This window comes from Desmodus rotundus, chromosome 4 (assembly GCF_022682495.2).
Source record: "Desmodus rotundus isolate HL8 chromosome 4, HLdesRot8A.1, whole genome shotgun sequence".
Lineage (NCBI taxonomy): Eukaryota > Metazoa > Chordata > Mammalia > Chiroptera > Phyllostomidae > Desmodus > Desmodus rotundus.
In genome coordinates, this window is record NC_071390.1 from 89,247,264 (window position 1) to 89,260,621 (window position 13,358).

A 13,358-nucleotide genomic window follows, 5' to 3' on the forward strand; every position below is an offset into this window, starting at 1 on the left:
CCACATAAACAAAATGAACAATAAAAACCGTAATCATATCAATAGATGCAGAAACACCTTTGATAAAACCAGTACCCATTCATGATGAAAACTCTCAACAAAGTGGGATTAGAGGGAACATACTTAAACATAATAAAGGTCATTTATGGCAAACCCACTGCCAGCACCACACTCAACAGGTGAAAACTACAAGTGTTCTCCTTAAGATAGGAAACAGGACAGCGATGTCTGCTTTCACTTCTCTTGTTCAACATAGTACTAGAAGTCCTAGCCATAGCAATCAGACAAGAAGATATAAAAGGCATCCAAATTGGAAAGGAAGAATTAAAACTTTTTATTTGCAGATGACATGATACTGCACATAGAGAACCCTAAAGATTCCAATAAGAAACTACTAGAACTGGTAAATGAATTCAGTAAAGTAGAATGATACAAAATTAATATCCAGAAATCCATTGATTTTTTATATGCCAAAAACAAACTATCAGAAAGGGAAATTAAGAAAACAATCCCATTCATAATTGCTTCAAAAAGAATAAAATACCTAGAAGTAAATCTAACCCAGGATGTAAAAGACCTGTACTTGGAAAATCATAACACACTGAAAAGAAATTGAAAAAGATACAAATAAGTGGAACCACAGACTATGTTCATGGATAGGAAGAATTAACATGATTAAAATGTCCATACTACTCAAAGCAATTTATAGATTCAATACAATTCCTATCAAGATACCAGTGACATATGTCACAGAATTAGACCAAATATTTCCAAAATTTATATAGAACCACAATAGGCCCAAAATGGCAATAGCGATCTTGAGAAAGAAGAACAAAGTTGGAGGAATCACACTACCTTATATCAAACTGCACTATGAGGCCATAGTAATCAAAACAGCAAGCTACTGGCATAAAAACACACATAGATCAATGGAAAAGAATAGAGAGCCCAGAAATAAAACAAAACTTTTATAACCAATGAATATTTGACAGAGGAAGCAAGCACGTACAATGGACTAAAGATAGTGTATTCAGTAAATGGTGTTGGGAAAATTGGACAGAAACGTGCAGAAAATGAAACTAGACCACCCAATTACATCACATGCAAGAATAAATTAAAAATGTATTAAGACTTAAATGTTAGACACGAACCATAAAAGTCCTAGAAGAAAACACAGGCAGTAAAATCTCAAACACTGATCATAGCAATATTTTTTTTGATGACAAAGGGTTAATATCCAAAAATTTTGAAGAAATTATAAAACTCAACTCAAAAAACAAACAATCCAAGTAAAAAATGGGCAAAGGGCTTGAACAGACACTTCTGCAAAGACCACATATATATGGCCAATAGACTTAAGAAAAGAGGCTCCACGTCACCAATCAGAGTTATGCAAATTTAAACCACAGTGAGTTACCATCTCATACCTGTCAGAATAGCTTTCATCAAAAAGTCAACAAACATCAAGTGCTGGTGAGGATGTGGAGAAAGGGGAATCCTTTTGCACTGCTGGTGGCAATGCAGATTTGGGCAGCCACTGTGGAAAGCACTGGCTCAAAATAAAAAATGGAACTGCCTGTTGATTTGGCAACTCCACTTCTGGGGATTTATCCAAAAAAAACCCAAAACACTAATGTGAAAGAACATAAGCACCATTATTTTTATTGCAGGATTATTTATAATTGCCAAGATATGTAAGCAGCCCAAGTGTCCATCAGTAGATGAATGGATAAACTGTGATACATTTACACAATGGAATACTACTTGGCCGTGAAAAAGAAAATTTCACCTTTTGCGACAGTATGGATGGACCTGGAGGTCATTATGCTAAGTGAAATAAGCCAGTCAGTAAAAGACAAATACCATATGATCTCACTCATTTGTGGAATCCAATGAACTAACTGAACTAACAAGCAAAATAGAAACAGACTCATAGAGAGCAGGCTGACAGCTCTGTGGGGAGGTTAGGGGGTTCAGGGATGAGCAAAAAGGAGAAAGGACTCATGGACATGGATGACAGTGTAGTGACTGCAGGGGGTAGGGAAATTTTTTTCCATAATTGGTATGGAAAAAATACAATTAAACAAATTAAAAATAAATAAAATCTTTTCGAAAATGAATTTTATTTTTTTTAAATTATTTTATTCTACCTAGAAATAGAAAATCCAGGTAATATCATTATGTGTAAAGATTAATAAGTTAATCCTTATGGTACCAATAAAACAATATTAAAATTATTAGAGGAAAATTTTAATTGAATTTTCTATGCAATGTTAGTATATACATTATCTAAAATTGTGAAGATTTTAGAAAAGATTTCATGGTTCTTGCTTTCAAATAACTCACAGTATAAATGCTGAAACATCCAATCCCAACTAAAACTGGCTAGTAAATAACCATTATATCCATTAGCTTTTGCTACAAAACAAGCTACTCTTAAATGTAGTGACTTAAAACACTTAAAAAAATTTTTTTCAATTACAGGTGTAGAGCAAAGTGGTTAGATAATCATATACTGTACAAAGTGATTCCCCAATATTTCAAGTACCCACCTGGCACCATGCATAGTTGTTACAATACTATTAACTACTATATATGGTCTGTCCACAAGGTATCCAGCCATGTAATAGGAAAAATAGAAACATTTACTGAAGAAGATACAAGAAACATTGTACATAGAACAATGATGCTTCAGTGCCCTTCAAAGTAGGCATCTTGGGACCTCACACAGTTTTCCCAGTCACCATCAACTGCCCTGTCCTATTTTCCTGAATCTCATCAATGGTCTGAAATCTCTTCCCTTTCAAAGGTGATTTTAGTTTTGGGAAAAGCCAGTAGTTTCAGTGTGCCAAATCTGGGCTGTAAAGGGCCTGAGTCACCTGGATGATTTGATGTTTTGCCAAAACCTCTGCACAAGACGTGATGCATGAGCAGACACAGTTGTTGTGATGAAGCTGCCAATCACCATTTGCCCATAGCTGTGGCCTTCTGTGTCATCTGAATAGCTTCTACAGAGGAATGTTCAAGCTTAATTCAAAATTTGATGCAGGTTCACTTCTCTACTCACTCGTTTTGAATGCAATGGCCACACAGTACACATGCTCATTCAATGGCATCTACTGCCCCCACAGACTAGGACAGTGAAATCATCATTGTTCACACATGCACACTCTAGTCCATTCTCCTTGGCTGCCAGGTTACATTAATGTTGTACAAACTGTTCTCATTATATTAACAATGGCTGGGCTTTTTCCAGACAGACATGTGTGTGTGTTCTGGTAGCAATTCTGTGAGTTGGCAGTGTCAGCTGGTAATGTCAGTTGGGCAGTTCTGTTGGCCTTGCCTGGGCTGTCATATGACTGCAGTATGTTGGTTTGGTTTGTCGGGGGGCTGATGATTCTAGCATAGCCACACTCATATGTCTAGCAGTTCATATTGGCTATTGGTTGGTACTGATCCTGAGTTGTGGGACAGGGATGACTAGGCCACATGTCTCCATCAGGGTAACCTAACCTCTTCAACATGGTTGGTCTTAGGGTTCCCAAGACAATAAAAAAAATCACAATCCTTAGTGCACATTTTTCAAGACTCTTTTTGCCTCACATTTGCTCATTACCTTTTTGGCTAAATCATATCAAATAGCCTAATCCAGGGTCATAATATGAGCATCTATCCAACGACATGGATATAAGGAGGCATGGATATATTGGGGTCATCACTGCAATAATCTATCCTAACAGTATAAAATTTGACTAGAATGAGAGTGATGTGCGAAATCGCAGAATAAGTATTATTTTGTAACTACACCTTACTAAAAAAATCAAGTACTAAAGAATAGTTAAAATACACTTTAAGAATTATGACACAAAATTATTTTGACTAGAATAGTTTAAGAAGCCCTTAAGTAAAGGATGACACGCAATGGCTCTCAAAGAATGGACAGGTGTTCAATGCATAGGGAAGAAGTTATGGGTAAATGAAGGATAGAACTTAAGAAAAGGCATGGAACCTACAAGGAACATAGCATATATGTAAGCCAATGAAGGAACAAACTTAAGTTGAGTAGACAGCCCATCAGAAATAGTTGAGTGTAAGACTAAAGTGTCAAGTCAGCATAAATTATGAATGGGGGCGTTTAAAGGTCAGCCATAGTTCAGAGTGGTCGTAGCTCCATGACATCACAATATTTTGGGAAGAATCATTTAGTAACAGCATTAAGATGAATGAAGTCAGGGATGAGCTAAAAGCCAGATACATGTTTAATACAATAATTCAAATTAAAGTACTAACATTGAGAATAAAGAGTCTAGGACAAATCTAGGAGACATAAATACAAAGAAAGAAAAGTACAAATTTGAGATGTATTTTATATAGAAAACAGTGGAATATTTGAACTATGGATTTAGACACAATATCTTTTTCCTCTCCCATTCCTTTTTCTTCTACATCATAGTCCTTCACATAGTTGAAAAACCAAAAGTATCACTACGTCTTTAGTGTTTTGCCCCAGTTCAGCTGTTTCCATAGGACTTTCATCATTTCCTGCTTCTGAATACTCTGTAATTTGTTGATATCATTGAACTCTGGTGCCTAGACTAGAACACAGTACCCCATATGTGCCTGACCGGCCCAGAGTGCAGTATGAGTTGAATGTCATACATACATTAATTCAGCTAATGTCTACATAATGTATTTTTCCTATATTATATGATCAACTCATATTTATCCTATCAAATCAACTAAATACCTTAGAAATTTTACATGAGGGTATTCAAAGTTGGGCTATTTTCTAAATTGATTTTCTTTCAAATGTATTTGTAAATTTTGCCTCAAAAATATTTTTTAAATAAATTGTGTGCCTATTAAAATTAGAAGAAAGACTTATTACAGACATGGGCAAACTTTTAAAAATATTTAGGGACATTTTTAAATCTATAAAGTATCCTTTAAAGTATTATCTGACTGCCATTTCATAACCCTATAATATGGCGATTGTCAAATGGTGTGCTTCAAGAAGTTTTAAAACACACATCACCTGACTATTTAATCGGGGGCATTGACTTATTTCTCCTAGGATGTTAAATAAAAAATGACAACAGCCAATACTACAAGAGCCATCCAGTGGAATGAATCAATATTATACCTAATTTTTTTGTCAGATCGGCCAAAAATGTGATAAATTTTTGGTGTGCTGAGAATTTTAGAATTGGTTTTTATGTGCCATGAGATGAAAAATGTTGAAAATCACTGCTATAATGTGTGGGTCCATATTCAAATCATTATTTGGTACAAATTATTTTCTTTACTTGCATGATAAGAGTTTACTGACAATGTTATAAAAACAGTTCTAAAACCGCCTTTAATGGTTCTTAACATACCACTTTATCTCTAGGGAGCAAGGAATCTGAAATCAAGAGAAGTAAGTCCACGGAGAAGCCAGACAGTTTCTGGACACTCATGTATTGTGCGAGACAAGGTGCTCACTATTAAATATGGTGCTGCAACGACAACTAGTTCTTTGCAGGACCCAGGAAAGGAAAGGGAACGATCAGGGATGGCTTACCAGCCTTTCTTCTTCTTATGAGACAGAAAACAAGTAAATATGTGAGTTACGGGACACAGCTAAGACAAAAATATAGTCCTCCCCTCTCTTCATCCACTCCTATCACACATACCTATGGCAATTTTATTTAACACTGTAAATCTTCCAACATTACAACTTTCTTTTTAATAAATTTGCTAAACACTGAAAATCATTTCATCTCAGTGACCAATGATGAATCAAGCACATAATATCAAAGAATTATTTTTCTAATAAATACGACATTATTAAACATTGTTCTTTATGGCAAGGAAATTACCATAAGTTTCATGTTAGTACATATCCTCTTCTGTATTGAAAGTTTCTTCAGGGCCCTGGCTGGTGTGGCTCAGTGGACTGAATGCCAGCCTGCAAACCAAAGGGTTGCAGGTTCAACTCTGAGTCAGGGCATGTGCCTGGGTTGCAGGCCAGTCGGGGCGCATGAGAGGCAACCACATATTGATGTTTCTCTTCTTTCCCTTCTCTACAAAAATAAGTAAATGAAATCTTAAAAAATATAAAAAATTAAAAAGTTTCTTCAGGGGTTAGAATCGTCTTGTACTTCTTTTATGAATACTTGCACATAGGTGGTTTCATAACAGATATTCCACAAATATTTTTTGTTACATGTAAAAATCTACGATAGCGGCAAACAAAGCTGATATATAAAAATATGTGTGAATGTCTGCCTTTGAATAAGGGTGATGAAACCTTTTAGGATATGAAAATTACTGGATTGGCCAAAAAGTGTAGATGTTTTTTTCCATAAAGTAAAAGACACTTTTTCATTTTCACCAATAAATTTGTTGACTTGGATATTTTGAGTATGTTGGCTATCTCATGAGTGGTATAATAGTGATTGTTCTCAATTAATGTGGCGATTTGATCGCTCTCAACTTTAACTGCTCTACCCAACCATAGAGCATCAACCAGAAAGAAATTCCAGCACAAAACTTTGCAAACCACTTTTGACATATTCATCCAGTCACAGCACCCTCTCCATTTCTATGGCGACACTGAAAATGTTGCATATTTTCTCCCACGTTCAATATTAACATGGCTACACAAAAATTCACAAATTTTGATTTTTTTAAATGCACACTGATACAACATCTGTCACAATACAATCTAACAAAATTGTTTCAAATGAAGTTCAAGACAACTAAGCACTACTAGAACCATCTTGCAGGAAAAACCAAACAAACTTTTAGCCAACCCCATACATTGGGAGATTTCTAGCCAACATGGTAGAGTTGGCAAATGCTGTGCATGCCTCCTCCCACGACTACATCAAAATTAAAGCTAAATAATAGAACAACCATTACTGAGAACCATCTGAAGACTAGCTGAACAAAACCCCTATAAGGATATACAGAAGAAGCCACATTGAATTTGGTAGCAGGGGCAAAGACACCATATGGGCAGGCCCCATACATGCAATAGAATATTGCTCAGCCATAAAAGGATAAAACCTTGCTATGTATGCAGTATGGATGGACCTAGGGTGTATTGTCCTCAGTGAAATAAGTCAGACAGAGAAGACAAATACCATATTATTTCCCTTATATGTGGAATCTAACAAAATAAACAAGCACAACAGAAACAAACTCACAGATACAGAGAACAAACTGATGGTTTCAGATGGGAGGGGCATTGAAGGACTGGGTGAAAAGGGGGAAGGGATTAAGATGTACAAATAGCCTGTTAGAAAAACAATCACGAGTATCTAAAGTGCAGCATAGGAAATCTAGTCAATAGTACTGTAATAACTATGTATGGTCTCAGGTGGGTACTAGACTTACCAGGGTGCTCACTTTGTAAGTCACATAAACGCCTGACCACTACGCTGTGCACTGAAACGAAGATAATATTGAATGTCAGCTGTAACTGAAAAAGAAACATTATTTTTAAAAAGATTACATAGACAAGAGAGGGCAAACTGGTTTTTTTTAACGGTTGTACGCTGAATAAATAAGAGGAAGCCCCCCAGGGAAACGGCTAAGGCTCTTACGGTGAGAGAGCGGAGGCACCACTGGAAGGCATAGGCCCCCTCGCTTGCCTTACCTGAAGTTTCACTGAAGCATAACTGCCTATGCATATAGCTGTTTGATGTTTCTTCCAGCTAACACTTGGTCATGTTCTTCCTCTCACAGTAATATCTGTTATGGCTTCACTAACTTTGAAATCCTAGTAATTTACAAGTGTAAGATCGAATGAAACATTTAGAATCTGCTGTTTTTATTGTTATTTTGGTCTAATGACTCAAAAATAAGGTGACACCTTATTTTGAATTTGCAAGAAAAATAATTCTCACACCAGGCATGGTTCTTACAACTAAAATTTAGTCTGTGGCCTGTTGAATACTGGTTAAGATTGCTTCCTCTCAAAGCACACTTTGGTCTTTACCGCAGCACACAGGCAGCTGTGACTGAGCCCTTTGCCAAAAATAGCCCTGCACCAGGCTGTCGCTCTACCTGAAATCCATTGATAGTGGTTCCCAGCTTTTTCAAAGTGAGCACCCTTTACAAATGAAATTTCATAGACCCCCTCATGTAATAATTCTTGAACTCTTAAGATCAGTAGATTAAAATACATATATATCATTGAAAGATACTGTAAAAAGATACAATAATGTCACTGAGACATTTTATTGAATTAATATTGTATTAGTTGCAATACTGTAGATCAAAAAGAAATCAGTAGAAATATACAAAGTATATTCGTTAGTCAATAGTTAAGGTACTTTGCCTAAATAAGTTCATGAACCCCTTAAAATAAACCCATAGTGTAGCCCTTACCCACAACATATGGTCTGGGATCTGAAAGAAGAGAATCATTGAAATTATGTTTTATACCACTCAACTTCCACTTTTAAGATGGAAACATCGTATTTTCTGGTTACATTTTTTTAAAACCACACCAACTCTTAGAAAGTGTATCCTTCTGCAGGCAGCTCAGAAATGCCACAGTTCCTGTCATTCATCAAGCAACACACGCCACATCAGTGTGTATTTAGAGCTCCCTGTATGTGTCCTACCTGTGACTTTTACCAAAGTTAAAGTTTTAAAAATATCAATGGAAGCTTGATCTCTAAAGACGTCAATTCCAAATACCGTTTGTCTATTTGAGCCGAGCAAATTTACTTGGTGTCCTTCTGAGTACGTAATAAGCATTCTTAGTTCAAATGTCTTGTGAATTTTGACATCATAGATGAAATATCTCCTGACCTATTAAAAGAGGTCTGGCATCAGGCAGCTCCGCAGAGAGCCAGGGTTCCACAGCTCATGTCAGCTGACAGTGACACTCCACCACGCACAGCTGGGAGAAGTCCAATTGTGTATTTTATGGAAATAATTTATTGAATGGTCTGATTCTGCTTCTCATTGGAATCTGTCAACTAAAGAACAACATTTTTATCAAATCAAATACATAATCCTATGTCCATGGTTGTTTAATTGTCAGAGAAAGGTCCCAAACATAATAAAGATTATATGTCACACTAAACTGAAGAAAACAGACTTACTCAAAAGACAACACTAAGAAGTCATCATATAATATGGAGAAAATTAATTGATTATACTTTTCTATGCCTCGAGTTTATTTACTGTAAAATACAAGTGATTATTCTTCCTCCTGTCGAAATTCTTACTTTTGTCAACTGTAGAAGCAGAGTCTGTGACTCAAAAGATAACAGAGAGGCAGAAGCTCACCTGTAACTTAAGCCAGCGTTTCTCTCCCTTTTCCAAAGTCCACTTAGGAGCCTCATCACTCCACCATATTTCACAGGCAGCGGTAGCAGGCAGCCAGACAGTTCCGGGCAGTTGTGGGCCGTTAGCAGTGGATGGGACCGTCTGGAACTTGAAGGCCACAGGTTGGGAAATGCTGATCGGGGCTAACCTTCATTTTCCGAGGTCCAGAGAGATGAAGCAATTCGTACAAAATTACACAGTTAGCTAGGGTCAGCTAGAGCTAAAATGCAAGTCTCTTCATCTTTGTCTCATACAATTTCCACTACGTCAGAACTATAAATAAAAGAACATAGAGTCATTGAAAGAAGATTCCTATGCTCATTCAGGGAACTATATATTCAGGCAAATCTATCAGCTGAATGCCAAGAGCACTACTACACTCCAGATCTGGAAACACAGAAGGGCGTTCAGGATACGAATAAATAGAACGGTTACAAATGGTTTCGTGTCAGACGCCAGACATAAATAATGTTTAGCAGGTGTTAAACCAAGGCCTGGTTCTGCTTGATATTTTCGTCAGTGACCTAGATAAGACTGGCAACATGAAGTGCCCAAATCTCTCAAAAGAATTGTAAATTTTAGGAATGTGTCTCCTGCCCACAAATCACTACTCATCTTCTCCCATGATCAAGTTTTATTTCAGTCCCAGAGCTCAACTGATCTCAACAAAGAGTTAGATTACTTTATTAATTACCACAAACCTGGGAGTGACTAATGTTAACAGATGGACCAATGTCTTAGAGACCTTTTATTTTTTAAAAAATCAGTTCATTTATCCAAAAGAATATTATTTGGTGGGTAGAGATATGCATCTCTGTGTGGCTTACCCACTAGAACATTTCTTCTTGCCAAATATAACCATAATTTCCTTAAATTCATATACATTTTTGAAAAAATGCTTGACGCTTTCAAAAACAAACACTCTTTCTTGCTGAATCTGAACTAAACCTCTGAACCTTTATCACTATGGTTCTCCATGCAGCCTGGTAATTGATCAGTGAAAATTGATTGACATATACAATGAAATTAATTTGCCATTTCCGATCTATACGATGTGAGTACATTCCTGCTTAGAGGTAGAGAATGGTATTTTATAACCCCCCCCAAAAAACCTTCTGCTATAGCTCATTTTATGAAAAAGATGGTTATATTCCCTATTTGCTCTCCAGTTATAAACAAACCATGCTGAAGCATGAAGAAAAAGAACATAGCAGCAGTCTTGGTTTGTGTGATAGAGAAAGCAGACCCTTCTTCAGGATCACTTAGATCTAAGTTATTTCTGGAAGTAACCAAAATGCCTGCAGTGACACAAAATAATATAAAGTGAAATTTTAGACACATGTTGTATAAATTAATGTACACACTACTACATTTCTTAAAAAATAAAAATGATGCCAATTTTGAGGGGGGGGGAACACAAGCAAGGGCTTACAAATGAGGCTACTCAGAAGCAGCCACAAGCACACGACTGGTCAGGAAAGTGGCCTGTCTCATCCAGGCTTTGCTGTTAAAAATACCCCAGGGAGTTATTTTCATAGGCAGGAGAGGGAAAATTTACATAAATATTTCTAGGAAGTTTAGCCAAAAGCTTGTTTCCAGAAAAAATATTATATTGACCATTATTAGAAATATTTCAAATTGTTTATACTCAAAAGACAAAAATAAGAAGACTGAATTATAGCAACATTTGTTTGTAGAAATAGTTTGTGTATGTTATTTGTTTTTCTAATTTTTTCTATTCTTTCTTTCCCCATTTTCCTTTCCTTTGATTTTCCTCATCCCAAACTTTATTTTTATTCATAATGTTTTAAATGCTTTATTTCTTTTATGCTCCAAAGTGTGGGATTTCTTACCTTATTCTGGAAACTTTCCTTTCTGCATTTCAAATTTTCACTTCCAATTTCTTTTTAAGGAAAAAAAAAACACTGAAATGTGTGTGATGGGTTTGGGGGGAGAACTTCACCTTCTCGCTCCGGTAGTCCATCTTCATAAATGTCCTTCATCCTGACACAGGCTTCCTTGAGTGTCGACACCCAACCATGAGCTATGACTTGGCATCTGTGATGTCTAACCCTAACTCAGGTTTGTGAGGTTGCACAATGTTTTCCCTCCAGAAGAGCCAATGCTGAGCTGGCACCATATCACCAAGCACAGGTCTTTGAAGACTGCTCTCCTCAAGTGCATGTAAGAAATAGCGTACTTGGTCATGGCAGCTTTTCCTAACTCAATAGCATCCCTGAGAGTGAGGAAGAGGCTTTGAACTTCTCTTGGGTAGGCTTATCTCACACTAATTTAGGGAGGAGCTAAAAAGACACTATGACTTTCGTTGACAACATTTAATGAAGGTCTGATCTTGGTGACTCCTAACTTATTAAGAAAGATAGATAATATGTGTGTACATGAAACAGCAATTAATTGACTTAACACATTGTCCATGTGTACATGAACAATGACTTAACTGATTAGGAATTTAAAAACTGATAAGCTTCTTCAGCTCCCTCCTCTGATGAATTTAGAAGAATGACTTACTTCAGCCTTTCATTTGTGCCTAGGCTGAGGAATAAAGCAAGGAAGAAAGAGCAAGAGGGTCAGAGCTCAGAAGCAGGATCAGGGACTAGCTTCAGTCCTATTTCTAGTCCCTTTGGTTTTTGGAAACTACCTCATCTGTATTTCCTTTACACACAGACAATATTTTCCCATGTCTTAAAGGGTGCGTTCTTGTTCTGGCTAATAGAATATTTAATCTAATAAACTTGCAGCTCTGTCTTACATTCCAATTGTCTTTATGCCTCTACAATCACAGTTCTATACTAGTTACTGCAATAGAGCTAATCTTCGCTAGCAATTTTAAAGAATACATTAAATTTAAATGTAAAAACATCTTTTTCAAACGTCTTCCAACAAATGACCCATGTCATTTCCTCCAATACTCTGCCACTGAAAGCTACAAAAGAGGTTAAGTGTTGACAAGAGGCCACTTTTCCTGTTTTTCTTCCAGTTGTTGCAGTTTCAAATTCTCACTAAGAAATTCAATGTAAACAAGAAAGAGTTTGCCTCGATTTTCACATGTCCTCTGCAACCTCTGAGCCTCATAAACATCCCTAGGGTTATGTAGAGGTATGTAGAATGATCACAGCTGGATGTAATTTATTCTCCCCCTCCCCCCTTTTTTTCCTGTAGCCTAACTTAATAAGATTACGGTTCAGGGACGTGGCAAATTAACCTTACAATTGGGGAACAGGACTTGCATGGCATGTACTTCTATACTCCATAGACGAAGACCATGTCACAACTCACTGCCAATTATTTTGGGACCCATTTGGTCACTTACAGTGAACTATGTTAGTCTTCAGAGCAGAATAAGTAAAGTTACTGGTTTGCTTTTGGCAAAACCTATTCATTTTATACAGATGACAGGAGGCTCTTCAGTGTGGTTTGTTCTTCGGGCAAGCATACCAAATGCTAATAAATTATTCTGAAATTTTAATTTCCAAAGCACTGTCACATATAAACTTAAATGCACTACTAGTTGTTTAGAAAAATGGGAATTGTTGGGTGTGAGCGCTGCTCAGTTCACACGCAAATTGTGTCCAGCAAACAATACTGGGAACTGAGCCAAGAAATGTCGTTTCTCTCACTTCAGACTTTCATAATAAGCCTCCAACACCAAGTGCTTTCCCCTGTGCCATCCTGATTAATCCACCTCCTCCCAATCTTTCCTGTTTACACTGCAAAAGGCTGGTATTTAAAAAAAACCTTACCCCTTAGCAAAAGTGTTCACCAAGAGACTTTCACACAGGGGCATGTCATAAATGTCATTTTGAAATCTCTCTAAAGGTATTTTTAAGTGAATTTCATTGATCATGAAAAGAAATAACCCATGGTTAAAACCAGCAAATGACTTTTCATTATAAAATTGCTACTGTCAGAGAGCACTGGCACATGAGTGCAAGATTTAAACCCTTAAAGATTTTACCTTAATTAACACACAAGTTACTCAGCTCTCTAATACACTGAATCAATATCAG